The sequence below is a fragment of the Lolium rigidum genome, chromosome 2, assembly GCF_022539505.1.
Source record: "Lolium rigidum isolate FL_2022 chromosome 2, APGP_CSIRO_Lrig_0.1, whole genome shotgun sequence".
NCBI classification, from domain to species: domain Eukaryota; kingdom Viridiplantae; phylum Streptophyta; class Magnoliopsida; order Poales; family Poaceae; genus Lolium; species Lolium rigidum.
This window is the reverse complement of record NC_061509.1, coordinates 111,291,671-111,297,670: the sequence shown is the minus strand read 5'-3', so window position 1 is coordinate 111,297,670 and position 6,000 is coordinate 111,291,671.

The following is a 6,000-nucleotide window of genomic DNA, read 5'->3' as shown; positions in this document are numbered from 1 at the left end:
CATGATTCAATCTTTGTGGTAGTGGATAGGTTCTCTAAGATGGCTCATTTCATACCTTGCCATAAGAGCGATTATGCTTCACACATTGCATCGTTGTTTTTCAGGGAAATTGTTCGCCTACATGGAGTACCGCAAAGCATTGTGTCGGATCGAGACGTCAAGTTCATGAGTTATCTTTGGAAGTCGCTCATGGCCAAGTTTGGAGTGAAGCTCTTATTCTCATCATCCTCGCACCCGCAAACGGACGGCCAAACGGAAGTGGTCAATCGAAGCCTCTCCACCCTTCTACGCATCCTCGTGAAGAAAAACTTGAAGTCATGGGAGGAATGCATTCCACACGCGGAGTTCGCCTACAACCGCGCCAAGCACTCGACTACATCAAGGAGTCCCTTCATGGTCGTCTACGGGTTTGAGCCGCTCACGGCACTCGACATGCTCCCGCTCCCCCTTCATGAGCGGATCAACATGGACTTCGACAAGCGCACCGCCGCCGTCAAGAAACTTCATGAAGAGACAAGAGCAACAATCCAAGAACATGTGCTTCGTCAAGCTACAAGACTCAACGCCAAGAAGAAGGAACGAATCTTTGAGGAAGGCGACCTCGTTTGGATCCACCTCCGGAAGGAAAGATTCCCTCATGACCGCAATTCGAAGCTCAAGCCAGGAGGAGATGGTCCCTTCAAGGTCCTCAAACGCATCAACAACAACGCTTACGTCATCGACATCCCCACCTCCAAGTACTTGGTGAGCAACACGTTCAACGTGTCGGACATATCGCCATATCATGAAGATGAAGAGGAGCAAGAGTCGAGGACGACTCTTTCCCAAGGGGAGATGATGCGGGGTGGCCTTCGGTCACCTCCACACCAAGACCAACAAGTCCCCCAAGTGGACCGATGACACGAGCCCGAGCCAAGGCTCTACATGATGAGGTAAACTCGCTCCTCACTACCCTTGATCTTGGTACCCCTTTGGATGGATTGCTACCTCATGCCGACGTGCTATGTGTCATTAGGTAGAAGGCGCATCAAGACCTCGGGGAGGAGGAGGCGCCAAGATCAAGGGAGGGAGAGAAGCAGCTGGACATGGAGATGATCATGGAGCCGAAACCGACGTCGCTCGAGCGCTCCAAGGAAGAGACGGACGCTGGTCGGTCCAGGACCCGGTCGGACCGGACCCACAGCCGGGCTCCCGGTCACGAGCCCGGTCGACCGGTCGGGAACCGGACCCGGCTCCCTCGTGCGGGACGATGGCCAGGAACCTCGCGAGAATCCGGTTTCCGGCCGGTCGGCCGGACCCATGACCGGCCCGCCGGTCCACGAGCTCGGCCGAGGCCGGACCCGTGATCGGACAGCCCGGTCGCGAGGCCCGGTCCGGCCGGATCCCAAAGCCGGACACGGCGAGAGTGCCCCACCAAACTGCCTTAACTTATCCTTTTGCGTACTGTTCGCCCTTGCCGGCCATGTGTGCCTATATAAGTAGCTGGAACCCCTCATTAGCTCTTTAGACTTGTTTTGAACTCAAACCTACCTTTGAGCTTAGTCTCCCTTGGGTATCATCCCTACGTAATCAAGGCACCTTGGTTGTTGACTTAGATCTTGTTGAAGGAGATTCTAGTACTTGTTACTCTCTCTCTTTCCCCAAGCTCTTCCTCTCCAATCCCAATCTCTCTCCGGGAATTCTACCGCGTGTCTCTTCCTAGGAGATTCTATTGGCGTGGTCCATCGAGCCACGGAGGTAAGCATCGGGTGAATCGGGTTGGTGTGCGTGCATGAGTATCGGAGTTCCTCGTGCCCGTCGTGTTCTTCGTGTTCCTCGCGTTTTCCCATCTCCCCCTTTGGTTTCGAGGTCAATCCGCAAGATCGGGCCACACACGGGGTCTTAGACCTCATCAATTGATCAAGTGATGATCACCAACCAAATACATCAAAAAGAGAAAGAAATCCAATATTTATAAAATCCTAAAAAAACCTAACATATGGTCTATGTCATTTTTGTAAATTTGACCCTAAACCCATTTGATCTTCACCCATAGTTGTTTTATGATATTAAAGAGTAATTACAACTTTGAGAATCAAAGATATACCTTTTAAATCAATTTCAAATTTGAAAATATGATCACATGAGATAATGGTCATTTCTGACTTTTATAGTCTGGTCACCACTTTGAGCCTCTCTATTTCAAATTTTCCAAACCAAACAAATCCAACTCTTGGCATGTCATCCAAGTACACAACAAGGTGAACAACTTTTGTGTAGATCATCTTAACAAAATCTTTCTGGATCAAGAGATAGGATCAAGCAAAGATGAGACTTTGAAACAGATTCAACAATCCCCATTTTCAAATTGTGATCAAACCTTGCTGCCCCTTGGCCATTTCTTGGCTAAACCAAGTCCCCTGGACATCACTCAACCTAACCCATGCAAGAACACGCCATGGACACGACCAGATCATGGCCGGCCATGGCCATGCCGACCACGTCGCCCTCGACACGCCTCCCCTCTTTTCTCTCCACCATCGCCACGGCCACCATGTCCAACGCGTAGCCCACGACCTGCTGAGATCGTCCGTGCACGCCGTCGATCGCGAGGACGCCGACAAGCCCCGGACGACGCGCGTCCAGGTACGCACAGGTACGCCGCGAGCGGCATGGGCGACGTCACTGGCGCACGGACGCACGCGACACGGCCACGCGGCGCTCGCCAAATCTCGCCGTACCCCGAACATATCCGCGCACCCTGGTACCCTCCTCGCCACGCGGAGCTCGTCGGACACGCTCGCGTCATGCCTTAGCGACCACGGCCGCCGGAGAGGACGAACCCGCCACGGCCGCGACAGTACACACGCTCGCCCGACCACCGTACGCCACCGTTTACCGCGCCGTTGACGCTCCGAGGACCGCGGTGACGTCGTGAACACGACCCCGTCGTCGCCTAGCCCTCTAGCCCACCGGAGCGGCCGCTCCCTTGTCGCCATTGCCACGACACCCCAGCACCCACGCGCGACTATAAATAGAGGACTCCCCTCGACGATCCAAGCACACCACCATGATCACCACTCACCACCGCCTCGCTCAGCACCAGTAGCCACCCCAATCGTCGCCGGAGCAAGGCCAATCGACGCATCACTGCCGCGGAAGCTCGCGGACAATCGCCGTCGATCCGGGCCTCCCAAGCGACGCCACTGCTATCGGGAGCCTCGCCGTCGTCTACAACCTCGTCGAGCATCACGCCAACCCTAGCTGGAGCCACCGTAAGCCCTCCGAGCCCCTACCGCGCCGCCGGCGGGCTTCTCTCTCGCCGTCGACGACGACACGTATGAGCCGTTAGATCGCATTCTAATCCAACGCCCCTGTTGATTCATACCGCTTCGGCGTTAAGCGTCGGCCGACGGGTGGAACCCAGCCGTCGGGCGGCCCGCGCGTGCACGGATGCGTGGTGGGCTGCCCTTGGGCCGTTTTTAAACGTTTGGGCCCGGTTAGTTTTCCCACTTAGGCCTTTTTAATTCATATCTCGTTTAATAATTTTAGTTTGAATTCAATACTGAACCCAACTTTGAAAATACATAGAATCTGTTTGGTTTGGCCAAATTTAACAAACTTTATATCTTTGGAAAGCTAGTAAAAAGTTCTACAATTTGCAGCTGGTCTCACTTCGAGTTTCATTGTAGAAATAAAATGATAAAAAGGAGAAGGCAGGGACTTTTTCTTATTCAAATAATTCTTAAAAATCAACCAAAATAGATATTAAGTTAATTCCAACTCCTATAGCTCACATTTGACTTACACTAATTGTTTACGCAAGAAAATGGTGTGGTCACTTTGCATGATCATGCCCTAGTTTGATTAATGGACAATATGACTAATTTAGTTAAGTGATATTGTCCAAAACTATTATGTAAATCTTATGAAGTATTTTTACTTCATTTAAATATTGTCTCAAATGAATTCATGTGATGTTTGCACACCTGGTCCAAACACTCCTATATGAACATTTGGAGATCTAAAACATTTGCAGAACTATTAAAGGGTATGAGGTGGTCTACCTCATTTAAATCATTTTCTTCAATAATAATAATGAATGGTTGACTTGGAGCAACATAAGTTCATGTATTATTGTTTGATGAATTAAATCTTAAGAAGATTTCAATGAGAGGAAATTATTCCTCAAGAACCATATGAAATTTACTTGTCACATATGAATAAGGGGAAATTATTTTCCTCAAGTCACCCAACCAATGCACCTACTTATTTCATGTGTGTGCTTAGCATAGCTTGTGTGAAGTAATGATGTGCTTAGTTTAGCTTTGAGCTTGTTTAGTGATTATACTTCGTATTCAACTTTAGACGCTAGCACCGAGAGATTATCAAGAGGAAGGAGAATTCTACCCGGAAGAGGAAGAAGAAAACCTAGAGAACTACCAAGGCAAGATAATACTCTTGCAAAGTGCAAAGCTCTCCTTGAGCAAGGCACCATGATTCTTACCTTTCTTCATACAAGCCTATCTTATATTTACACTATACAAGTTGTATTTGTTGTGTTCTCAAAGGATGGAATAAAATTGGTCTAGAGAACAAGATTACTAGATGAATAGAGATATCAAAGCAATGTAGCACCCCTCATGATTAGTGCTAGTGCTAAAATACTAAAACTTGACTACTTTAGATGGGAACATGTGAATGGTGGAATTTGAAACCTTGGAATGATGAAGCATTCCATTGAATGATTGGAGGTGGTTATGAACCGAGAGAAGATGGTGATTTTTGATGAAAACCTGATATTGGTTTGAATGCGATACCTTTCCAATTTTTGAGTACCCCCACAATACCCGATTATGGGTAGGGCTTAACTAGAAGTTTATAGATCTTAGTATGGGTTCCCTCCGAACACACATCATAGGGGTTATGCCGAAGGCTGCCTCCGTTGTTGAGAAATGATGTGAATTGAGGTGAAATTGTACGGCCAAGCCCTGTCGCGGTTCCCAGGTTAACGGTTGGTTTTCACTCTGGGAGGCCAAACTCATGGGGAGAGGTGCTCATACTAGGATGTGTAAGTGAAAGGTTATGGTTGATGATCCGCGTCTTGTGTTACGGTGACTCGGAGTTATTCCGACGGATGAAATCAAATGTTGTGGCACAAGTGTGCAACCTCTGCAGAGTGTAAATCTATTCGAATAGCCGTGTCCACGGTTACGAGACGAGTTGGAAGGGCCATACGGTTTCCTATGTCGAGAATTTTGAAAACCTTAGTGAATGTGAATGGTGACTTGGTGACTCGTTTGGAATTATACCAATGTTGTGGGAATGACACTAATGTTCCCACTTAAGTTAGTTAGCACATGATCCAAGCTTGTGAACTAAAATTTGGCTTATGCAAGTTAAAATTAGAGTTTAGTACCTTTAGTTGTCATTTTACATTAGTATTAGTTTGCAAGTACTTAAAGTACTTACGGCTTTGTCCCTGGCTATTCAAATGGCCAGAGTACGATGATGAACAGAACTATCACGAGGATGACCAGCAGGACGCCTACGACAACTAGGGGTTTCTAACGTCAAATGTTGGCCTGTAGACTAGAGAGTCCATTAATATTACGCTTCCGCTATGTATGAACTTGTGTATGTATGTTGATTGAAAGATCAACTATTTGTGTAAGATGAATCATGTGATTCAGGATTGTAAGACATTATGGCTTGTAATAAATAATGACTGTGATATTCGACTATTATGCCTCGCAACAACATTATCCTGGGATTGCGATGAATGACATAATATGCATCTGGACTTAAAAATCCGGTTGTTGACAGTTTGGGTTGTTACATGTCTTATCTAGGGATAATGTTGGTGAAATTTAATCATGATGTTATTGCAACTAAAATTGAGGTGGGATAACTATTAATGCAGAGGCACCAGTGCGAGACACCTTTGTCGACCACTAGTGTCCCCTAGGACCCGAGTTCTTGTTATCCGTTCGGAGACTGAGCACTCTACCCGTACGTGGG